The sequence below is a fragment of the Pseudophryne corroboree genome, assembly GCF_028390025.1.
Source record: "Pseudophryne corroboree isolate aPseCor3 chromosome 12 unlocalized genomic scaffold, aPseCor3.hap2 SUPER_12_unloc_1, whole genome shotgun sequence".
Taxonomy (NCBI): Eukaryota; Metazoa; Chordata; class Amphibia; order Anura; family Myobatrachidae; genus Pseudophryne; species Pseudophryne corroboree.
The window spans coordinates 1,516,892-1,541,387 of NW_026967485.1; the positions used below are offsets into that span (position 1 = coordinate 1,516,892).

At 42.7% G+C, this 24,496-nt stretch overlaps 4 non-coding genes and 3 pseudogenes across 4 annotated transcripts; 6 read left to right on the plus strand and 1 right to left on the minus strand.

Moving 5' to 3' along the window:
* Positions 1-2,672: 2,672 nt before the first annotated feature.
* LOC134982836 (U1 spliceosomal RNA) lies at positions 2,673-2,835 on the plus strand. Its single transcript, XR_010191497.1, has one exon. It is a non-coding gene; the product is annotated as a U1 spliceosomal RNA (small nuclear RNA).
* Positions 2,836-4,918: 2,083 nt separating this feature from the next.
* LOC134982312 (U1 spliceosomal RNA) lies at positions 4,919-5,097 on the minus strand (annotated as a pseudogene).
* Positions 5,098-13,290: 8,193 nt separating this feature from the next.
* On the plus strand, positions 13,291-13,364 carry TRNAN-AUU (transfer RNA asparagine (anticodon AUU)). Its single transcript has one exon. It is a non-coding gene; the product is annotated as a tRNA-Asn (tRNA).
* Positions 13,365-16,507: 3,143 nt separating this feature from the next.
* On the plus strand, positions 16,508-16,671 carry LOC134982251 (U1 spliceosomal RNA). The gene has a single exon (XR_010190992.1). It is a non-coding gene; the product is annotated as a U1 spliceosomal RNA (small nuclear RNA).
* A 152-nt stretch (positions 16,672-16,823) lies between these two features.
* Positions 16,824-16,959, plus strand: LOC134982224 (U1 spliceosomal RNA; annotated as a pseudogene).
* A 698-nt stretch (positions 16,960-17,657) lies between these two features.
* LOC134982630 (U1 spliceosomal RNA) lies at positions 17,658-17,821 on the plus strand. Its single transcript, XR_010191308.1, has one exon. It is a non-coding gene; the product is annotated as a U1 spliceosomal RNA (small nuclear RNA).
* A 3,402-nt stretch (positions 17,822-21,223) lies between these two features.
* Positions 21,224-21,402, plus strand: LOC134982314 (U1 spliceosomal RNA; annotated as a pseudogene).
* The last annotated feature ends 3,094 nt before the right edge of the window (positions 21,403-24,496 follow it).

The following is a 24,496-nucleotide window of genomic DNA, read 5'->3' on the forward strand; positions in this document are numbered from 1 at the left end:
TTTAATAGTATATTGACAGTATTGTTTTCTTTCAAAAATCCACTTAATTTTCTTTACCCTATTATTAAAATGGTAATTGACAAAAACAAACTACATTGTCACCAGAAGAGCAATACAAAATGTACAAGTGATATATTAAAATCATCTTTCCAGCTTGAATTTCAATGATGCATTGGGGTAACGATTTTGTGAGAAACACCTTCACCCTTGAATAAAGATTTTCTTAATTCCTTACCTGTGTGCTAATTAGATATCACCTTGTTTTCACATTAAACAGACTTCAACATGCGAAAGCAGCAAGGATGCAGTGGCGTTAATGTTTCCTGGTGTCAACCTGTATTATTTCAGTAGACATTGAAATGAGGATGCATCTTGCTGCCTTTCCAATGAAGCAAGTTTAATTTAGTAATAGGTGAAAAACCATCCCTACAAAGGTGTTAATCAGAGACTTGGCTTTGTGGACACTTTTCAGAGAACAAATTTGTTAGCATAAAAATAAAGCCAGAAAATGAAGAGCTGTTTAATCACTCAATTGGATTTTTTTGCCAGCATATTTCTTTTTCTCTGCAACCCACTGCTAAATTGTGCTTCCTAGCTGTTTTTATAAAATCACTGAATCAAATCTAACTCTGATTACATCAGAGAAGGCCAGGTACCCTACACCATAACAGGGGGTTTGAAATTTTGACTTGTCTACTTAAAGATCACCAAAATCTGATAACAAAGTCAATTACGTCCCTGGGTGGGATTGAACCACCAACCTTTTGGTTAATAACCATACACACTAACTGATTGCGCCACAGCGACACTTTGCAAAAGTACATACTGACAAAGGCTAATAAGCATTCATCTAGAACGCTTCCTAGAAACATTTTAAAAAGTCAATAATGTGGAGAGTTTTTGTAAGATGTTTCTTCCATCAACCAATGAAGAAACACATTGGTACTTTCCCATGATAAGTGAGTGCTTCAGGACCTCTTGCACTTACATGTGCAGCAGAGTACTGTAATGGAAGCATGCTGGGTCCATAACCCAGAGGTAGGCAGATTGAAACTATCCTCTGCTATATGCATTTTTTTTTGTTAATTAAAGTAATCCAAAACTGGGATTGATATTTTTGCTCTTTTATTTTTACTTAAAGTACAATAACTTTTACCATTTTAATTTGTTTTAATAGTATATTGACAGTATTGTTTTCTTTCAAAAATCCAATTAATTTTCTTTACCCGATTATTAAAATGGTAATTGACAAAAACAAACTACATTGTCACCAGAAGAGCAATACAAAATGTACAAGTGATATATTAAAATCATCTTTCCAGCTTGAATTTCAATGATGCATTGGGGCAACGATTTTGTGAGAAACATCTTCACCCTTAAATAAAGATTTTCTTAATTCCTTACCTGTGTGCTAATTAGATATCACCTTGTTTTCACATTAAACAGACTTCCACATGAGAAAGCAGCAAGTTTGCAGTGGCGTTAATGTTTCCTGGTGTCAACCTGTATTATTTCTGTAGATATTGAAATGAGGATGCATCTTGCTGCCTTTCCAATGAAGCAAGTTTAATTTAGTAATAGGTGAAAAACCATCCCTACAAAGGTGTTAATCAGAGACTTGGCTTTGTGGACACTTTTCACAGAACAAATTTGTTAGCATAAAAATAAAGCCAGAAAATGAAGAGCTGTTTAATCACTCAATTGGATTTTTTTGCCAGCATATTTCTTTTTCTCTGCAACCCACTGCTAAATTGTGCTTCCTAGCTGTTTTTTATAAAATCACTGAATCAAATCTAACTCTGATTACATCAGAGAAGGCCAGGTACCCTACACCATAAGAGGGGGTATGAAATTTTTACTTGTCTACATAAAGATCACCAAAATCTGATAACAAGGTCAATTACGTCCCTGGGTGGGATTGAACCACCAACTTTTTGGTTAATAGCCTTACACACTAACTGATTGCGCCACAGCGACACTTTGCAAAAGCATATACTGAAAAAGGCTAATAAGCATTCATCTAGAACGTTTCCTAGAAACATTTTAAAAAGTCAATAATGTGGAGAGTTTTTGTAAGATGTTTCTTCCATCAACCAATGAAGAAACACATTGGTACTTTCCCATGATGAGTGAGTGCTTCAGGATCTCTTGCACTTACATGTGCAGCAGAGTACTGTAATGGAAGCATGCTGGGTCCATAACCCAGAGGTAGGCAGATTGAAACTATCCTCTGCTATATGCATTTTTTTTGTTAATTAAAGTAATCCAAAACTGGGATTGACATTTTTGCTCTTTTATTTTTACTTAAAGTACAATAACTTTTACCATTTTAATTTGTTTTAATAGTATATTGACAGTATTGTTTTCTTTCAAAAATTCACTTAATTTTCTTTTCTGTGTGCTAATTAGATAGCACCTTGTTTTCACATTAAATAGACTTCCACATGAGAAAGCAGCAAGGATGCAGTGGCGTTAATGTTTCCTGGTGGTAGTGGGGGACTGTGTTTGTGCTTTCCTCTGGTCAGCTCTGGTAAAAGTCAGATTTCTTTGTCTCAGATCTTCCTCTAGCCTTGTTCTTCTTTCGAGAGTTCCCTTGTGCTGCCTCAGTTGGATCTCCTTCACTTGACAGGGGCGTACCCGAGCAGCGACCCTCCCCAGCACTAGCCCAACTCCTACTTACCTGCCAGGTGAGATACTATGATCATGAAGGTGCTTCTCCCAGGGCAAGGCTCACCCATTGCACTCTGGGTGTGCTGCTCCTGCGATTTCCCCAAATGTGGGAAACTTGACTGCATAATTTGTGTTTCCCCTGGTCGGCTCTCGTATAATTCAGATCTCTTTGTCTCAGGTCTCTCTCCAGCCTAGTTTGCTGTCTGTTTCCACTTCTCTTTTCTTAAACCGCTCCCTTCTATGTCCTTGCGCACCTTAATTAAATCTAACTCTGATTACGTCAGAGAAGGCCAGGTACCCTACACCATAAGAGGGGGTTTGAAATTTTGACTTGTCTACTTAAAGATCACCAAAATCTGATCACAAGGTCAATTACATCACTGGGTGGGAACCTTTTGGTTAATAGCCCATGTAAGTGCAAGAGATCCTGAAGCACTCACTCATCATGGGAAAGTACCAATGTGTTTCTTACAAAAATTCTCCAGATTATTGACTTTTTAAAGTTTTTCTAGGAAACGTTCTAGATGAATGCTTATTAGCCTTTGTCAGTATGTACTTTTGCAAAGTGTCGCTGTGGCGCAATCAGTCAGTGTGTATGGCTATTAACCTAAAGGTTGGTGATTCAATCCCACCCAGGGACGTAATTGACCTTGTTATCAGATTTTGGTGATCTTTAAGTAGACAAGTCAAAATTTCAAACCCCCTCTTATGGTGTAGGGTACCCGGCCTTCTCTGATGTAATCAGAGTTAGATTTGATTAAGTGATTTTATAAAAAACAGCTAGGAAGCACAATTTAGCAGTGGGTTGCAGAGAAAAAAAATTATGCTGGCAGAAAAGTCCAATTGAGTGATTAAACAGCTCTTCATTTTCTGATTTTATGTTTATGCTAACAAATTTGCTCTCTGAAAAGTGTCCACAAAGCCAAGTCTCTGATTAACACCTTTGTAGGAATGATTATCCACCTATTACTGAATTAAACTTGCTTCATTGGAAAGGAAGCAAGATGCATCCTCATTTCAATGTCTACTGAAATAATACAGGTTGACACCAGGAAACATAAACGTCACTGCATCCTTGCTGCTTCCTCATGGGGAAGTCTGTTTAATGTGAAAACAAGGTGATATCTAATCAGCACACAGGTAAGGAATTAAGAAAATCTTTCTTTATGGGTGAAGATGTTTCTCACAAAATTGTTGCACCAAGGCATCATTGAAATTAAAGCTGGAAAGATGATTTTAATATATCACTTGTATATTTTGTACTGCTCTTCTGGTGACAATGTAGTTTGTTTTTGTCAATTACCATTTTAATAATAGGGTAAAGAAAATTAAGTGGATTTTTGAAAGAAAACAATACTGTCAATATACTATTAAAACAAATTAAAATGGTAAAAGTTATTGTACTTTAAGTAAAAATAAAAGAGCAAAAATATCAATCCCAGTTTTGGATTACTTTAATTAACAAAAAACAATGCATATAGCAGAGGATAGTTTCAATCTGCCTACCTCTGGGTTATGGACCCAGCATGCTTCCATTACAGTACTCTGCTGCACATGTAAGTGCAAGAGATCCTGAAGCACTCACTCATCATGGGAAAGTACCAATGTGTTTCTTCATTGGTTGATGGAAGAAACATCTTACAAAAACTCTCCAGATTATTGACTTTTTAAAGTTTTTCTAGGAAACGTTCTAGATGAATGCTTATTAGCCTTTGTCAGTATGTACTTTCGCAAAGTGTCTCTGAGGCACAAACAGTTAGCGTGTTCAGTTGTTAACCAAAAGGTTGGTGGTTCAATCCCACCTAGGGACGTAATTGACCTTGTTATCAGATTTTGGTGATCTTTAAGTAGACAAGTCAAAATTTCGAAAACCCCTGTTATGGTGTAGGGTACCTGGCCTTCTCTGATGTAATCAGAGTTAGATTTGATTAAGTGATTTTATAAAAAAAACAGCCACGAAGCACAATTTAGCAGTGGGTTGCAGAGAAAAAGAAATATGCTGGCAGAAAAATCCAATTGAGTGATTAAACAGCTCTTCATTTTCTGGCTTTATTTTTATGCTAACAAATTTGTGCTCTGAAAAGTGTCCACAAAGCCAAGTATCTTATTAACACCTTTGTAGGGATGGTTTTTCACCTATTATTAAATTAAACTTGCTTCATTGGAAAGGCAGCAAGTGATGTCATCCAAGCAGTGGGTCAAGGTTGGCTTCAAACCTCGTCTGCTTATGAAAAGAGAAAAGGGGTATGCAGGGCATGGCGGCCTTTTGCGGTGCTTGGATGACCCCTAGTTCGCATTAAATAATGCAGTCGAGTTTCCCACATTTGGGGAAATCACAGGGGTCAGCATACCCAGAATGCAATGAATGAACCGCACCCTGGGAGAACAGTCTTCATGACCATGGTATCTCCTATGCAAAATAAGTATGATTTGGGATAGGGCTGGGGAGGGCCGCTGCTCAGGCACATCTCTGTCAAGTAAAGGAGATTCAACTGAGGCAGCACAAGGGAACTCTCATCTGGGGACAACAACTGCAGGGAGAACACATATTTTCAGATGAACATGGGAGGGCAGAAGGCTGCCTAATACTGAAGCACCCCCAAACAACAAACCAAATGCAACAACTAGTGCAAGCATTCCTGGGGGAAGGCCTGCAGCAGATGGATTTGCATATGGCGATGTCATCCAAGCAGTGGGTCAAAGTTGGCTTCAACCCTCGTCTGCATATGAAAAGAGAAAAGGGGCGTGCAGGGCATGGCGGCCTTTTGCGGCACTTGGATGACCCCTAGTTCGCATTAAACACCTCCACCCTCTGTCGGTGTGGGGCTCATGTTGGCTATGCCCCAGCCCCTGAAGGATTCAAGCTGATTTCTTGCAGCAGCTGGGCACTGTAACAGCTCCAGAGCTGCTCTGTAAGGCAAGTAAAAGGGTGTGGGCCCTGCAGCACTACCTGTAGTTCGCATTGTGCAAGACCCCTAGTTCGCATTAAACACCCCCACCCTCCTTCGGTGTGGGGCTCATGTTGGCCATGCCCCAGCCCCTGAAGCATTCACGCTGATTTCTTGCAGCAGCTGGGCACTGTAACAGCTCAAGAGCTGCTCTGTAAGGCAAGTAAAAGGGTGTGGGCCCTGCAGCACTACCTGTAGTTTGCATTGTGCATTGGAAGGCACAAAGTAAGCAGACGGGAGGAGAAGTCAGGATAGTGCACAAGGGTATAGACGGGAGGGGATCAAGAAAAAAGAAGTGGAAACAGACAGCAAACTAGGCTTCCAATGCACAATGCAAACTACAGGTAGTGCTGCAGGGCCCACACCCTTTTACTTGCCTTACAGAGCAGCTCTGGAGCTGTTTAATCACTCAATTGGATTTTTCTGCCAGCATAATTTTTCTCTTACGTCCTAGAGGATGCTGGGGACTCCGTAAGGACCATGGGGGATAGACGGGCTCCGCAGGAGACATGGGCACTTTAAGAAAGACTTTAGATCTGGGTGTGCACTGGCTCCTCCCTCTATGCCCCTCCTCCAGACCTCAGTTTACTACTGTGCCCAGAGGAGACTGGGTGCTTTTCAGGGAGCTCTCCTGAGTTTCCTGACAGAAAGTATATTTGTTAGATTTTTTTATTTTCAGGGAGCCTGCTGGCAACAGACTCCCTGCATCGAGGGGCGGAGGGGAGAGATGCACACCTACTTCTGTGAGTTGATAGGCTCTGCTTCTTAGGCTACTGTACAGCATTAGCTCCAGAGGGATCGGTACGCAGGTCTCACCCTCGCCGTCCGTCCCAGAGCCGCGCCGCCGTCCCCCTCGCAGAGCCGGAAGATAGAAGCCGGGTGAGTATGAGAAGAAAAGAAGACTTCAGAGGCGGCGGAAGACTTCATGATCTTCACTGAGGTAACGCACAGCAGTAAAGCTGTGCTCCATTGCTCCCATACACCTCACACACGGCAGTCAGTGTAAGGGTGAAGGGCGCAGGGGGGACGCCCTGGGCAGCAATATAGACCTCTCTTTGGCAAAATAAATATATATGCAGCTAGGCACTGTATATATATATAAGAGCCCCCGCCATTTTTTTATGGGGGGGGCTATTTGAGCGGGACAGAAGCCCGTCGCTGAGGGGGTGGGGCTTCTCCCTCAGCACTCCCCAGCGCCATTTTCTCCACAGCACCGCTGAGGGGAAGCTCCATGGACTCTCCCCTGCTTATACCACGGTAGAAAGAGGGTCTTAAAGAAGAGGGGGCACATAATTAGGCGCATATATATATGGAAATACAGCGCTACTGGGTAAACATAAAATGATTGTGTTTTTTTCCTGGGTCATATAGCGCTGGGGTGTGTGCTGGCATACTTTCTCTCTCTGTCTCTCCAAAGGGCCTTGTTGGGGAACTGTCCTCAGATAAGAGGATTCCCTGAGTGTATGGTGTGTCGGTACACGTGTGTCGACATGTCTGAGGTAGAAGGCTCTCCTAGAGAGGAGCAGGAGCAAATTAATGTGGTGTCTCCATCGACAACGCCGACACCTGACTGGATGGATATGTGGAATGTTTTAAGTGCTAATGTAAACTTATTACACAAGAGATTAGACAAAGCTGAAGCTAGGGAACAGTCAGGGAGTCAACCCATGCCTGTCCCTATGTCGCAGGGACCTTCGGGGTCTCAAAAGCGCCCACTATCCCAAATAGTTGACACAGATACCGACACAGATTCTGACTCCAGTGTCGACTACGATGATGCAAAGTTACAACCAAAATTGGCTAAATGTATTCGATATATGATTATTGCAATAAAAGATGTTTTGCACATCACAGAGTCCCCTGTCCCTGACACGAGGGTACACATGTATAAGGGAAAGAAACCTGAGATAACCTTTCCCCCCTCACATGAGTTGAACGAATTATGTGAAAAAGCTTGGGAATCTCCAGACAAAAAGCTGCAGATTCCCAAAAGGATTCTTATGGCGTATCCTTTCCCGCCAATGGACAGGATACGGTGGGAATCCTCCCCTAGGGTGGATAAAGCATTGACACGCTTATCCAAAAAGGTAGCGCTGCCATCCCAGGATACGGCTACCATCAGGGACCCTGCTGACCGCAAGCAGGAGGTTACCCTAAAGTCCATTTACACACATTCTGGTACCTTACTCAGACCGGCAATTGCGTCGGCCGAGGTTGTAGCGCGGTGGCAGCATGGACAGATACCTTATCAGCAGAGATTGAGACCCTAGATAAGGATGCTATGTTATTGACCATAGGGCATATAAAAGATGCTGTCCTATATATGAGAGATGCTCAAAGTGACATTAGTCTACTGGGTTCTAGAATAAACGCTATGTCGATTTCTGCTAGACGAGTCCTATGGACCCGGCAATGGACAGGTGATGCCGACTCAAAAAGGCATATGGAGGTTTTACCTTACAGGTGTGAGGAATTGTTTGGGGAAGGTCTCTCGGACCTTGTCTCCACAGCTACAGCTGGTAAATCAAATTTTTTGCCTTATATTCCCTCACAGCCTAAGAAAGCACCACATTATCAAATGCAGTCCTTTCGATCACAGAGAAACAAGAAAGTACGAGGTGCGTCCTTTCTTGCCAGAGGTAAGGGCAGAGGGAAGAAGCTGCACAACACAGCTAGTTCCCAGGAACAGAAGTCCTCCCCGGCCTCTACAAAATCCACCGCATGACGCTGGGGCTCCGCTAAAGGAGTCCGCCCAGTTGGGGGCACGTCTTCGTGTTTTCAGCCACATCTGGGTTCATTCGCAGGTGGATCCCTAGGCAATAGAAATTGTTTCTCAGGGTTACAAGCTGAAATTCGAAGAGGTGCCTCCTCGCCGGTTTTTCAAATCGGCCCTACCATCTTCTCCCCAGGAAAGGGAGATAGTGTTAAATGCAATTCACAAATTGTATCTTCAACAGGTGGTGGTCAAGGTTCCCCTGCTTCAACAAGGAAAGGGAAATTATTCGACCCTGTTTGTAGTCCCAAAACCGGACGGTTTGGTCAGACCCATATTAAATTTAAAATCCCTGAACCTATACTTGAAAAGGTTCAAGTTCAAGATGGAATCGCTAAGAGCGGTCATCGCCAGCCTAGAAGGGGGGGATTTTATGATATCTCTGGACATAAAGGATGCATACCTTCATGTACTCATTTATCCACCTCATCAGGCGTACCTAAGATTTGCGGTACAGTATTGTCATTACCAATTTCAGACGTTGCCGTTTGGTCTCTCCAGAATTTTCTCCGAGAATTTTCACCAAGGTAATGACGGAAATTATGGTGCTCCTGCGAAAGCAAGGTGTCACAATTATCCCGTACTTGAACGATCTCCTCATAAAAGCGAGATCAAGAGAGCAGTTGCTGAACAGCGTATAACTTTCATTGAAGGTGTTACAGCAAAACGGCTGGATTCTCAATATCCCGAAGTCGCAGTTGGTTCCTACGACTCGTCTGACTTTGCTTGGGCATTATTCTGGATACGGACCAGAAAAGGGTTTATCTTCCGATAGAAAAGGCCCAGGAACTCATGACTCTGGTCAGGAACCTATTGAAACCAAAACAGGTGTCAGTGCATCACTGCACTCGAGTCCTGGGAATGATGGTGGCATCATACGAGGCCATTCCCTTCGGCAGGTTCCATGCGAGGATCTTGCAATGGGACCTACTGGACAAGTGGTCCGGGTCACATCTACAGATTCATCAGTTGATCACCCTGTCCCCCAGGGCCAGGGTATCTCTCCTGTGGTGGCTGCAGAGTGCTCACCTTCTAGAGGGCCGCAGGTTCGGCATTCAGGACTGGATCCTGGTGACCACGAACGTGAGCCTCCGAGGTTGGGGAGCAGCCACACAGGGAAGAAATTTCCAAGGTCTTTGGTCAAGTCAGGAGACTTGTCTTCACATCAACATCCTGGAGCTAAGGGCCATATACAACGCCCTATGTCAAGCGGAGACCTTACTTCGCGACCAACCAGTTCTGATCCAGTCAGACAACGTCACCGCAGTAGTTCATGTAAACCGCCAAGGCGGCACAAGGAGCAGAGTGGCGATGGCGGAAGCCACCAGAATTCTTCGCTGGGCGGAGAATCATGTAAGCGCACTGTCAGCAGTGTTCATTCCGGGAGTGGACAACTGGGAAGCAGACTTCCTCAGCAGACACGACCTACATCCAGGAGAGTGGGGACTCCATCAGGAAGTCTTCGCACAGATTGCAAGTCGGTGGGGACTGTTCCAGATAGACATGATGGCGTCCCGCCTCAACAAAAAGCTACAGAGGTATTGCACCAGGTCAAGAGACCCTCAGGCAGTAGCTGTTTAAACAGCTCTTCATTTTCTGATTTTATGTTTATGCTAACAAATTTGCTCTCTGAAAAGTGTCCACAAAGCCAAGTCTCTGATTAACACCTTTGTAGGAATGGTTTTTCACCTATTACTGAATTAAACTTGCTTCATTGGAAAGGCAGCAAGATGCATCCTCATTTCAATGTCTACTGAAATAATACAGGTTGACACCAGGAAACATAAACGCCACTGCATCCTTGCTGCTTTCGCATGTGGAAGTCTGTTTAATGTGAAAACAAGGTGATATCTAATTAGCACACAGGTAAGGAATTAAGAAAATCTTTATTTAAGGGTGAAGGTGTTTCTCACAAAATCGTTGCCCCAATGCATCATTGAAATTCAAGCTGGAAAGATGATTTTAATATATCACTTGTACATTTTGTATTGCTCTTCTGGTGACAATGTAGTTTGTTTTTGTCAATTACCATTTTAATAATAGGGTAAAGAAAATTAAGTGGATTTTTGAAAGAAAACAATACTGTCAATATACTATTAAAACAAATTAAAATGGTAAAAGTTATTGTACTTTAAGTAAAAATAAAAGAGCAAAAATATCAATCCCAGTTTTGGATTACTTTAATTAACAAAAAAAAATGCATATAGCAGAGGATAGTTTCAATCTGCCTACCTCTGGGTTATGGGCCCAGCATGTTTCCATTGCAGTACTCTGCTGCACATGTAAGTGCAAGAGATCCTGAAGCACTCACTCATCATGGGAAAGTACCAATGTGTTTCTTCGTTGGTTGATGGAAGAAACATCTTACAAAAACTCTCCAGATTATTGACTTTTTAAAGTTTTTCTAGGAAACGTTCTAGATGAATGCTTATTAGCCTTTGTCAGTATGTATGTTTGTAAAGTGTCTCTGTGGCGCAATCGGTTAGTGTGTTTGGTTATTAATCAAAGGGTTGGTGGTTCAATCCCACCCAACGATGTAATTGACCTTGTTATCAGATTTTGGTGATCTTTAAGTAGACAAGTCAAAATTTCAAACCCCCTTCTTATGGTGTAGGGTACCTGGCCTACTCTGATGTAATCAGAGTTAGATTTGAATCAGTGATTTTATAAAAAAACAGCTAGGAAGCACAATTTAGCAGTGGGTTGCAGAGAAAAAGAAATATGCTGGCAGAAAAATCCAATTGAGTGATTAAACAGCTCTTCATTTTCTGGCTTTATTTTTATGCTAACTAATTTGTTCTCTGAAAAGTGTCCACAAAGCCAAGTATCTGATTAACATATTTGTAGGGATGGTTTTTCACCTATTACTAAATTAAACTTGCTTCATTGGAAAGGCAGCAAGATGCATCCTCATTTCAATATCTACTGAAATAATACAGGTTGACACCAGGAAACATTAACGCCACTGCATCCTTGCTGCTTTCTCATGTGGAAGTCTGTTTAATGTGAAAACAAGGTGATATCTAATTAGCACACAGGTAAGGAATAAAGAAAATCTTTATTTAAGGGTGAAGATGTTTCTCACAAAATCGTTGCCCCAATGCATCATTGAAATTCAAGCTGGAAAGATGATTTTAATATATCACTTGTACATTTTGTATTGCTCTTCTGGTGACAATGTAGTTTGTTTTTGTCAATTACCATTTTAATAATCGGGTAAAGAAAATTAATTGGATTTTTGAAAGAAAACAACACTGTCAATATACTATTAAAACAAATTAAAATGGTAAAAGTTATTGTACTTTAAGTAAAAATAAAAGCTAAAATATCAATCCCAGTTTTGGATTACTTTAATGAACAAAAAAAAAATGCATATAGCAAAGGATAGTTTCAATCTGCCTACCTCTGGGTTATGGGCCCAGCATGCTTCCATTGCAGTACTCTGCTGCACATGTAAGTGCAAGAGATCCTGAAGCACTCACTCATCATGGGAAAGTACCAATGTGTTTCTTCATTGGTTGCTGGAAGAAACATCTTACAAAAACTCTCCAGATTATTGACTTTTTAAAGTTTTTCTAGGAAACGTTCTAGATGAATGCTTATTAGTCTTTGTCAGTATGTACTTTTTGCAAAGTGTCTCTGTGGCGCAATCGGTTAGTGTGTTCAGCTATTAATCAAAAGGTTGGTGGTTCAATCCCATCCAGGGACGTAATTGACCTTGTCATCAAATTTTGGTAATATTTAAGTAGACAAGTCATATAGCAGAGGATAGTTTCAATCTGCCTACCTCTGGGTTATGGACCCAGCATGCTTCCATTACAGTACTCTGCTGCACATGTAAGTGCAAGAGATCCTGAAGCACTCACTCATCATGCGAAAGTACCAATGTGTTTCTTCATTGGTTGCTGGAAGAAACATCTTACAAAAACTCTCCAGATTATTGACTTTTTAAAGTTTTTCTAGGAATCGTTCTAGATGAATGCTTATTAGCCTTTGTCAGTATGTACTTTTGCAAAGTTTCGCTGTGGCGCAATCAGTTAGTGTGTACGGCTATTAACCAAAAGGTTGGTGGTTCAATCCCACCCAGGGACGTAATTGAACTTGTAATCAGATTTTGTTGATCTTTAAGTAGACAAGTCAAAATTTCGAAAACCCCTGTTATGGTGTAGGGTACCTGGCCTTCTCTGATGTAATCAGAGTTAGATTTGATTCATACTGTTAACTGGGTAGTATATCACAAGTTATACGGTGTGATTGGTGTGGCTGGTATGAATCTTGACCTTGGATTAACAAAAATCCTTTCCTCGAACTGTCTGTCTCCTCTGGGCACAGTTTCTCTAACTGAGGTATGGAGGAGGGGCATAGAGGGAGGAGCCAGTGCACACCCAGATCTAAAGTCTTTCTTAAAGTGCCCATGTCTGCTGCGGAGCCCGTCTATCCCCCATGGTCCTTACGGAGTCCCCATCATCCTCTACGGACTACGAGAAAAAAAAATTACCGGTAGGTTTAAAATGTTATTTTTTTCTCTGCAACCCACTGCTAAATTGTGCTTCCTAGCTGTTTTTTATAAAATCACTTAATTAAATCTAACTCTGATTACGTCAGAGAAGGCCAGGTACCCTACACCATAAGAGGGGGTTTGAAATTTTGACTTGTCTACTTAAAGATCACCAAAATCTGATGACAAGGTCAATTACATCCCTGGGTGGGATTGAACCACCAACCTTTTGGTTAATAGCCCATGTAAGTGCAAGAAATCCTGAAGCACTCACTCATCATGGGAAAGTACCAATGTGTTTCTTACAAAAATTCTCCAGATTATTGACTTTTTAAAGTTTTTCTAGGAAACGTTCTAGATGAATGATTATTAGCCTTTGTCAGTATTGACTTTTGCAAGGTGTCTCTGTGGCGCAATCGGTTAGCATGTTTGGCTATTAACCAAAAGGTTGGTGGTTCAATCCCACCCAGGGATGTAATTGACCTTGTAATCAGATTTTGGTGATCTTTAAGTAGACAAGTCAAAATTTCAAAAACCCCCCTTATGGTGTAGGGTACCTGGCCTTCTCTGATGTAATCAGAGTTAGATTTGATTAAGTGATTTTATAAAAAAACAGCTAGGAAGCACAATTTAGCAGTGGGTTGCAGAGAAAAAAAATATGCTGGCAGAAAAGTCCAATTGAGTGATTAAACAGCTCTTCATTTTCTGATTTTATGTTTATGCTAACAAATTTGCTCTCTGAAAAGTGTCCACAAAGCCAAGTCTCTGATTAACACCTTTGTAGGAATGGTTTTTCACCTATTACTGAAATAAACTTGCTTCATTGGAAAGGCATCAAAGATGCATCCTCATTTCAATGTCTACTGAAATAATACAGGTTGACACCAGGAAACGTCACTGCATCCTTGCTGCTTCCTCACGGGGAAGTCTGTTTAATGTGAAAACAAGGTGATATCTAATCAGCACACAGGTAAGGAATTAAGAAAATCTTTCTTTGTGGGTGAAGATGTTTCTCACAAATTGTTGTCCCAATGCATCATTGAAATTCAAGATGGAAGATGATTTTCATATATCACTTGTACATTTTGCATTGCTCTTCTGGTGACAATGTAGTTTGTTTTTGTCAATTACCATTTCAGTAATAGGGTAAAGAAAATTAAGTGGATTTTTTAAAGAAAACAATGCTGTCAATATACTATTAAAACAAATTAAAATGATAAAAGTTATTGTACTTTAAGTAAAAATAAAAGAGCCAAAATATCAATCCCAGTTTTTGATTACTTTAATTATAAAAAAAAAAATGCACATAGCAGAGGATAGTTTCGATCAATCGACCTCTGGGTTATGGGCCCAGCATGCTTCCATTGCACTACTCTGCTGCTCATGGAAGTGTAAGAGATCCTGAAGACTAAATTGATTAAAGGCCTAAAAGTACTGGACTATAAGGAAAGACTTACTAGGCTGAATATTTATACACTAGAAAAGAGGTGCCTAAGAGGAGATATTATTAATATCTTCAAATATGTAAAGATACATAACAAAGAGTTATCAGAGGAATTATTTATTAAAAGAACACGTGGTCACTCGCTGCGACTGGAGGAAAGTTCAGAACGCAATGGAGGAAAGGTTTCTTCACTGTTAGGGCAATCAGGATGTGGAATTCCCTGCCAGGGAAGGTGGTAATGGCGGACTCTGTAATTGGATTTAAAAAAGGAATGGATACATTTCTGAATGAAAAAGCTATCCAAGGTTATAATACTTAAAATATCAACATGGTTAATCCGGGGGTAACATGAGTTATAGTAGCTAACTAGTCATAAAACATTATTCAGCAAGTATGTAGAATCATCACAACTTAAAACAGGTTGAACACGATGGGCAATTTGCCTCTATTCAACCTCAAAAACTATGTTACTATATTACTATGTTATTGTAGTATACAGAACACCACAATGCAATGAGCAGTGATAGTGAGCACTGATGAGGATACTAGAACTGACACTGAGCAGCAAGATGCAGCACTGGACTATTAGTAATGTACTGTAGTATGCTGAGCACCACAATGCAGCACAAGACAATGAGCAGTGATACTGAGCACTGATGAGGATACTACTGAGAACTGACACTGAGCAGGAGAGACACACTACTAGTATTACTGAGCAGCAATAAGTAACCACTGATACTGAGCACTGATATTGAGATTTCCACTGAGAGAACATAGCCACGTCCTCTCCGCTCTCTCTTCAATGCACGAGTAAAAATGGCAGCAACGCGCAGCTCTTTATATGGAATCCGAATCTCGCGAGAATCCGACAGCGGGATGATGACATTTTCCCTTGTTCAGGTTTTCCGAGTCAGGCGGGAACAACCGAGCCTGCCTCGGACCAGTGTAAACCACGTGGAGTTCGTGGGGAATTCGGTTCTCGGAGAACCGAACCCGCTCCTCTCTACCTTATACCCATCAATTTTTTTATTTTCAATCTAAGCCCCTGCAGTTTTCTGTAAGCATCTGCTTCGCTATGATGATCAACAAGTCACAAGGGCAAACACTCAGGGCTTGAGGCGTAGATCTTAGGACCAGCTGCTACAAGCATGGCAGAGGTGTCACTATCACTGGTGACACCCAGAGAGGTGGCGAGGGAGATTGTAATGCAGTGCGCGCAGATAAACAGCGCAATGGTAAAAAGGAGGCATGGTTTCATAGGTAGGGGCGTGGCCTGGTGGCCTGAATCTACATTTTGTTGCTCCGGGTGTCCCGGGGGTTGGGGGCTGCACCCGGGGACTAGTGTGTGAGCTGTGCTGGCTCCTGCACAGTGACAGGGCATGGCCACCCAGCATGACGCCTCCCTTCTTGACCATGCTGTAATTGCAGTCGCACTGCAGTTCAGCGTGATCATAAAAAATGGTGTAGGCTCCTGCTGGTGCAGGCTGTAGAGAAAAGCTGCTGTGACCACGCCCCCTGTGTCTCCTCCGTTGCAGACCCCATTTTGAAGCCTTGCCCCCGGACTAAGAGAAAAGTATGCCCTTGCGCACTATCCTGACTTCTCCTCCCGTCTGCTTAATTTGTGCCTTCCAACGCACAATGCGAACAACAGGTGGTGCTGCAGGGCCCACACCCTTTTTCTTGCCTTACAGAACAGCTCTGGAGCTGTTACAGTGCCCAGCTGCTGCAAGAAATCAGCTTGAATGCTTCAGGGGATGGGGCATGGCCAACATGAGCCCCACACCAAAGGAGGGTGGGGGTGTTTAATGCGAACTAGGGGTCATCCAAGCACTGCAAAAGGCCGCCATGCCCTGCATGCCCCTTTTCTCTTTTCATATGCAGATGAGGGTTCCAGTCAACTTTGGCCCACTGCTTGGATAACATCACCGTATGCAAATCCGTCTGCTGCAGACCTTCCCCCAGGAGTGCTTGTACTAGTTGTTGCATATGGTTTGATATTTGATGGTGCTTCAGTATTAGGCAGCCTTCCGCCCTCCCATGTTCATCTGAAAAGATGTGGTCTCCCTGCAGTTGTTGTCCCCAGATGAGAGTTCCCTTGTGCTGCCTCAGTTGAATCTCCTTTACTTGACAGAGATGTGCCTGAGCAGCGGCCCTCACCAGCCCTATCCCAAATCATACTTATTTTGCATAGGAGATACCATGGTCATGAAGATTGTTCTCCCAGGGTGAGGTTCATTCATTGCATTCTGGGTATGCTGACCCCTGTGATTTTCCCAAATGTGGGAAACTCGACTGCATTATTTGTGGTAGTGGGGGACTGTGTTTGTGCTTTCCTCTGGTCAGCTCTGGTAAAAGTCAGATTTCTTTGTCTCAGATCTTCCTCTAGCCTTGTTCTTCTTTCGAGAGTTCCCTGGTGCTGCCTCAGTTGGATCTCCTTCACTTCACAGGGGGGAACCCGAGCAGCGACCCTCCCCAGCTCTAGCCCAACTCCTACTTACCTGCCAGGTGAGATACTATGATCATGAAGGTGCTTCTCCCAGGGCAAGGCTCAACCATTGCACTCTGGGTGTGCTGCTCCTGCGATTTCCCCAAATGTGGGAAACTTGACTGCATAATTTGTGTTTCCCCTCGTCGGCTCTCGTATAATTCAGATCTCTTTGTCTCAGGTCTCTCTACAGCCTAGTTTGCTGTCTGTTTCCACTTCTCTTTTCTTGAGCCGCTCCCTTCTATGCCCTTGCGCACTATCCTGACTTCTCCCGTCTGCTTACTTCGTGCCTTCCAACGCACAATGCGAACTACAGGTAGTGCTGCAGGGCCCACACCCTTTTACTTGCCTTACAGAGTAGCTCTGGAGCAGTTACAGTGCCCAGCTGCTGCAAGAAATCAGCTTGAATGCTTCAGGGGCTGGGGCATAGCCAACATGAGCCCCACACCGAAGGAGGGTGGAGGTGTGTAATGCGAACTAGGGGTCATCCAAGCGCTGCAAAAGGCCGCCATGCCCTGCACGCCCCTTTTCTCTTTTCATATGCAGACGAGGGTTGAAGCCAACTTTGACCCACTGCTTGGATGACATCACCATATGCAAATCCATCTGCTGCAGGCCTTCCCCCAGGAATGCTTGCACTAGTTGTTGCATTTGGTTTGTTGTTTGGGGGTGCTTCAGCATTAGGCAGCCTTCTGCCCTCACATGTTCATCTGAAAATATGTGTTCTCCCTGCAGTTGTTGTCCCCAGATGAGAGTTCCCTTGTGCTGCCTCAGTTGAATCTCCTTTACTTGACAGAGATGTGCCTGAGCAGCGGCCCTCCCCAGCCCTATCCCAAATCATACTTATTTTGCATAGGCGATACCATGGTCATGAAGATTTTTCTCCCAGGGTGAGGTTCATTCATTGCATTCTGGGTATGCTGACCCCTGTGATTTCCCCAAATGTGGGAAACTCGACTGCATTATTTGTGGTAGTGGGGGACTGTGTTTGTGCTTTCCTCTGGTCAGCTCTGGAAAAAGTCTGATTTCTTTGTCTCAGATCTTCCTCTAGCCTTGTTCTTCTTTCGAGAGTTCCCTTGTGCTGCCTCAGTTGGATCTCTTTCACTTGACAGGGGGGTGCCCGAACAGCGGCATATGTTGAAGATACAATTTGTGAATTGCATTTAACACTATCTCCCTTTCCAGGGGAGAAGATGGTAGGGCCGATTTGAAAAACCGGCGAGGAGGCACCTCTTCGAATTTCAGCTTGTAACCCTGAGAAACAATTTCTATTGCCTAGGGATCCACCTGCGAATGAACCCAGATGTGGCTGAAAACTCGAAGACGTGCCCCCAACTGGGCGGACTCCTTTAGCGGAGCCCCAGCGTCATGCGGTGGATTTTGTAGAGGCCGGGGAGGACTTCTGTTCCTGGGAACTAGCTGTGTTGTGCAGCTTCTTCCCTCTGCCCTTACCTCTGGCAAGAAAGGACGCACCTCGTACTTTCTTGTTTCTCTGTGATCGAAAGGACTGCATTTGATAATGTGGTGCTTTCTTAGGCTGTGAGGGAATATAAGGCAAAAAATTTGATTTACCAGCTGTAGCTGTGGAGACTAGGTCCGAGAGACCTTCCCCAAACAATTCCTCACCCCTGTAAGGTAAAACCTCCATATGCCTTTTTGAGTCGGCATCACCTGTCCATTGCCGGGTCCATAGGACTCGTCTAGCAGAAATCGACATAGCGTTTATTCTAGAACCCAGTAGACTAATGTCACTTTGAGCATCTCTCATATATAGGACAGCATCTTTTATATGCCCTATGGTCAATAACATAGCATCCTTATCTAGGGTCTCAATCTCTGCTGATAAGGTATCTGTCCATGCTGCCACTGCGCTACAACCCCGGCCGACGCAATTACCGGTCTGAGTAAGGTACCAGAATGTGTGTAAATGGACTTTAGGGTAACCTCCTGCTTGCGGTCAGCAGGGTCCCTGATGGTAGCCGTATCCTGGGATGGCAGCGCTACCTTTTTGGATAAGCGTGTCAATGCTTTATCCACCCTAGGGGAGGATTCCCACCGTATCCTGTCCATTGGCGGGAAAGGATACGCCATAAGAATCCTTTTGGGAATCTGCAGCTTTTTGTCTGGAGATTCCCAAGCTTTTTCACATAATTCGTTCAACTCATGTGAGGGGGGAAAGGTTATCTCAGGTTTCTTTCCCTTATACATGTGTACCCTCGTGTCAGGGACAGGGGACTCTGTGATGTGCAAAACATCTTTTATTGCAATAATCATATATCGAATACATTTAGCCAATTTTGGCTGTAACTTTGCATCATCGTAGTCGACACTATGTCGGTATCTGTGTCAACTATTTGGGATAGTGGGCGCTTTTGAGACCCCGAAGGTCCCTGCGACATAGGGACAGGCATGGGTTGACTCCCTGACTGTTCCCTAGCTTCAGCTTTGTCTAATCTCTTGTGTAATAAGTTTACATTAGCACTTAAAACATTCCACATATCCATCCAGTCAGGTGTCGGCGTTGTCGATGGAGACACCACATTAATTTGCTCCTGCTCCTCTCTAGGAGAGCCTTCTACCTCAGACATGTCGACACACGTGTACCGACACACCATACACTCAGGGAATCCTCTTATCTGAGGACAGTTCCCCAACAAGGCCCTTTGGAGAGACAGAGAGAGAGAGTATGCCAGCACACACCCCAGCGCTATATGACCCAGGAAAAAAACACAATAATTTTATGTTTACCCAGTAGCGCTGTATTTCCATATATATATGCGCCTAATTATGTGCCCCCCTCTTCTTTAAGACCCTCTTTCTACCGTGGTATAAGCAGGGGAGAGTCCGTGGAGCTTCCCCTCAGCGGTGCTGTGGAGAAAATGGCGCTGGTGAGTGCTGAGGGAGAAGCCCCACCCCCTCAGCGATGGGCTTCTGTCCCGCTCAAATATAGTAAAAAAATGGCGGGGGCTCTTATATATATATATACAGTGCCTAGCTGCATATATATTTATTTTGCCAAAGAGTGGTCTATATTGCTGCCCAGGGCGTCCCCCCTGCGCCCTTCACCCTTACACTGACTGCCGTGTGTGAGGTGTATTGGAGCAATGGAGCACAGCTTTACTGCTGTGCGTTACCTCAGTGAAGATCATGAAGTCTTCCGCCGCCTCTGAAGTCTTCTTTTCTTCTCATACTCACCCGGCTTCTATCTTCCGGCTCTGCGAGGGGGACGGCGGCGCGGCTCTGGGACGGACGGCGAGGGTGAGACCTGCGTACCGATCCCTCTGGAGCTAATGCTGTACAGTAGCCTAAGAAGCAGAGCCTATCAACTCACAGAAGTAGGTGTGCATCTCTCCCCTCCGCCCCTCGATGCAGGGAGTCTGTTGCCAGCAGGCTCCCTGAAAATAAAAAAATCTAACAAATATACTTTCTGTCAGGAAACTCAGGAGAGCTCCCTGAAAAGCACCCAGTCTCCTCTGGGCACAGTAGTAAACTGAGGTCTGGAGGAGGGGCATAAAGGGAGGAGCCAGTGCACACCCAGATCTAAAGTCTTTCTTAAAGTGCCCATGTCTCCTGCGGAGCCCGTCTATCCCCCATGGTCCTTACGGAGTCCCCAGCATCCTCTAGGACGTAAGAGAAAAATTATGCTGGCAGAAAAATCCAATTGAGTGATTAAACAGCTCCAGAGCTGCTCTGTAAGGCAAGTAAAAGGGTGTGGGCCCTGCAGCACTACCTGTAGTTTGCATTGTGCATTGGAAGCCTAGTTTGCTGTCTGTTTCCACTTCTTTTTTCTTGAGCCCCTCCCGTCTATACCCTTGTGCACTATCCTGACTTCTCCTCCCGTCTGCTTACTTTGTGCCTTCCAATGCACAATGCAAACTACAGGTAGTGCTGCAGGGCCCACACCCTTTTACTTGCCTTACAGAGCAGCTCTGGAGCTGTTACAGTGCCCAGCTGCTGCAAGAAATCAGCTTGAATCCTTCAGGGGCTGGGGCATAGCCAACATGAGCCCCACACCGACGGAGGGTGGAGGTGTTTAATGCGAACTAGGGGTCATCCAAGTGCCGCAAAAGGCCGCCATGCCCTGCACGCCCCTTTTCTCTTTTCATATGCAGACGAGGGTTGAAGCCAACTTTGACCCACTGCTTGGATGACATCGCCATATGCAAATCCATCTGCTGCAGGCCTTCCCCCAGGAATACTTGCACTAGTTGTTGCATTTGGTTTGTTGTTTGAGGGTGCTTCAGTATTAGGCAGCCTTCTGCCCTCCCATGTTCATCTGAAAATATGTGTTCTCCCTGCAGTTGTTGTCCCCAGATGAGAGTTCCCTTGTGCTGCCTCAGTTGAATCTCCTTTACTTGACAGAGATGTGCCTGAGCAGCGGCCCTCCCCAGCCCTATCCCAAATCATACTTATTTTGCATAGGAGATACCATGGTCATGAAGACTGTTCTCCCAGGGTGCGGTTCATTCATTGCATTCTGGGTATGCTGACCCCTGTGATTTCCCCAAATGTGGGAAACTCGACTGCATTATTTAATGCGAACTAGGGGTCATCCAAGCACCGCAAAAGGCCGCCATGCCCTGCATACCCCTTTTCTCTTTTCATAAGCAGACGAGGTTTGAAGCCAACTTTGACCCACTGCTTGGATGACATCACTTGCTGCCTTTCCAATGAAGCAAGTTTAATTTAATAATAGGTGAAAAACCATCCCTACAAAGGTGTTAATCAGATACTTGGCTTTGTGGACACTTTTCAGAGCACAAATTTGTTAGCATAAAAATAAAGCCAGAAAATGAAGAGCTGTTTAATCACTCAATTGGATTTTTCTGCCAGCATATTTCTTTTTCTCTGCAACCCACTGCTAAATTGTGCTTCCTAGCTGTTTTTATAAAATCACTGAATCAAATCTAACTCTGATTACATCAGAGAAGGCCAGGTACCCTACACCATAACAGGGGGTTTGAAATTTTGACTTGTCTACTTAAAGATCACCAAAATCTGATAACAAGGTCAATTAAGTCCCTGGGTGGGATTGAACCACCAACCTTTTGGTTAACAGCCTTACACACTAACTGATTGCGCCACAGCGACACTTTGCAGAAGTACATACTGACAAAGGCTAATAAGCATTCATCTAGAACGATTCCTAGAAACATTTTAAAAAGTCAATAATGTGGAGAGTTTTTGTAAGATGTTTCTTCCATCAACCAATGAAGAAACACATTGGTACTTTCCCATGATGAGTGAGTGCTTCAGGATCTTTTGCACTTACATGTGCAGCAGAGTACTGTAATGGAAGCATGCTGGGTCCATAACCCAGAGGTAGGCAGATTGAAACTATCCTCTGCTATATGCATTTTTTTTTGTTAATTAAAGTAATCCAAAACTGGGATTGATATTTTTGCTCTTTTATTTTTACTTAAAGTACAATAACTTTTACCATTTTAATTTGTTTTAATAGTATATTGACAGTATTGTTTTCTTTCAAAAATCCAATTAATTTTCTTTACCCGATTATTAAAATGGTAATTGACAAAAACAAACTACATTGTCACCAGAAGAGCAATACAAAATGTACAAGTGATATATTAAAATCATCTTTCCAGCTTGAATTTCAATGATGCATTGGGGCAACGATTTTGTGAGAAACATCTTCACCCTTAAATAAAGATTTTCTTAATTCCTTACCTGTGTGCTAATTAGATATCACCTTGTTTTCACATTAAACAGACTTCCACATGAGAAAACAGCAAAGATGCAGTGGCGTTAATGTTTCCTGGTGTCAACCTGTATTATTTCCGTAGATATTGAAATGAGGATGCATCTTGCTGCCTTTCCAATGAAGCAAGTTTAATTTAGTAATAGGTGAAAAACCATCCCTACAAAGATGTTAATCAGATACTTGGCTTTGTGGACACTTTTCAGAGAACAAATTTGTAATCATAAAAATAAAGCCAGAAAATGAAGAGCTGTTTAATCACTCAATTGGATTTTTCTGCCAGCATTTTTCTTTTTCTCTGCAACCCACTGCTAAATTGTGCTTCCTAGCTGTTTTTTTATAAAATCACTTAATCAAATCTAACTCTGATTACATCAGAGAAGGCCAGGTACCCTATACCATAAGAGGGGGTTTGCAATTTTGACTTGTCTACTTAAATATCACCAAAATCTGATAACAAGGTCAATTAAGTCCCTGGGTGGGATTGAACCACCAACCTTTTGGTTAACAGCCTTACACACTAACTGATTGCGCCACAGCGACACTTTGCAAAAAGCACATACTGACAAAGACTAATAAGCATTCATCTAGAACGTTTCCTAGAAAAACTTTAAAAAGTCAATAATCTGGAGAGTTTTTGTAAGATGTTTCTTCCAGCAACCAATGAAGAAACACATTGGTACTTTCGCATGATGAGTGAGTGCTTCAGGATCTCTTGCACTTACATGTGCAGCAGAGTACTGCAATGGAAGCATGCTGGGCCCATAACCCAGAGGTAGGCAGATTGAAACTATCCTTTGCTATATGAATTTTTTTTTGTTCATTAAAGTAATCCAAAACTGGGATTGATATTTTAGCTTTTATTTTTACTTAAAGTACAATAACTTTTACCATTTTAATTTGTTTTAATAGTATATTGACAGTATTGTTTTCTTTCAAAAATCCACTTAATTTTCTTTACCCTATTATTAAAATGGTAATTGACAAAAACAAACTACATTGTCACCATAAGAGCAATACAAAATGTACAAGTGATATATTAAAATCATCTTTCCAGCTTGAATTTCAATGATGCATTGGGGCAACGATTTTGTGAGAAACATCTTCACCCTTAAATAAAGATTTTCTTAATTCCTTACCTGTGTGCTAATTAGATATCACCTTGTTTTCACATTAAACAGACTTCCACATGAGAAAGCAGCAAGGATGCAGTGGCGTTAATGTTTCCTGGTATCAACCTGTATTATTTCAGTAGATATTGAAATGAGGATGCATCTTGCTGCCTTTCCAATGAAGCAAGTTTAATTTAGTAATAGGTGAAAAACCATCCCTACAAATATGTTAATCAGATACTTGGCTTTGTGGACACTTTTCAGAGAACAAATTAGTTAGTATAAAAATAAAGCCAGAAAATGAAGAGCTGTTTAATCACTCAATTGGATTTTTCTGCCAGCATATTTCTTTTTCTCTGCAACCCACTGCCAAATTGTGCTTCCTAGCTGTTTTTATAAAATCACTGAATCAAATCTAACTCTGATTACATCAGAGAAGGCCAGGTACCCTACACCATAACAGGGGGTTTGAAATTTTGACTTGTCTACTTAAAGATCACCAAAATCTGATAACAAGGTCAATTAAGTCCCTGGGTGGGATTGAACAACCAACCTTTTGGTTAATAGCCTTACACACTAACTGATTGCGCCACAGCTACACTTTGCAAAAGTACATACTGACAAAGGCTAATAAGCATTCATCTAGAACGATTCCTAGAAACATTTTAAAAAGTCAATAATGTGGAGAGTTTTTGTAAGATGTTTCTTCCATCAACCAATGAAGAAACACATTGGTACTTTCCCATGATAAGTGAGTGCTTCAGGACCTCTTGCACTTACATGTGCAGCAGAGTACTGTAATGGAAGCATGCTGGGTCCATAACCCAGAGGTAGGCAGATTGAAACT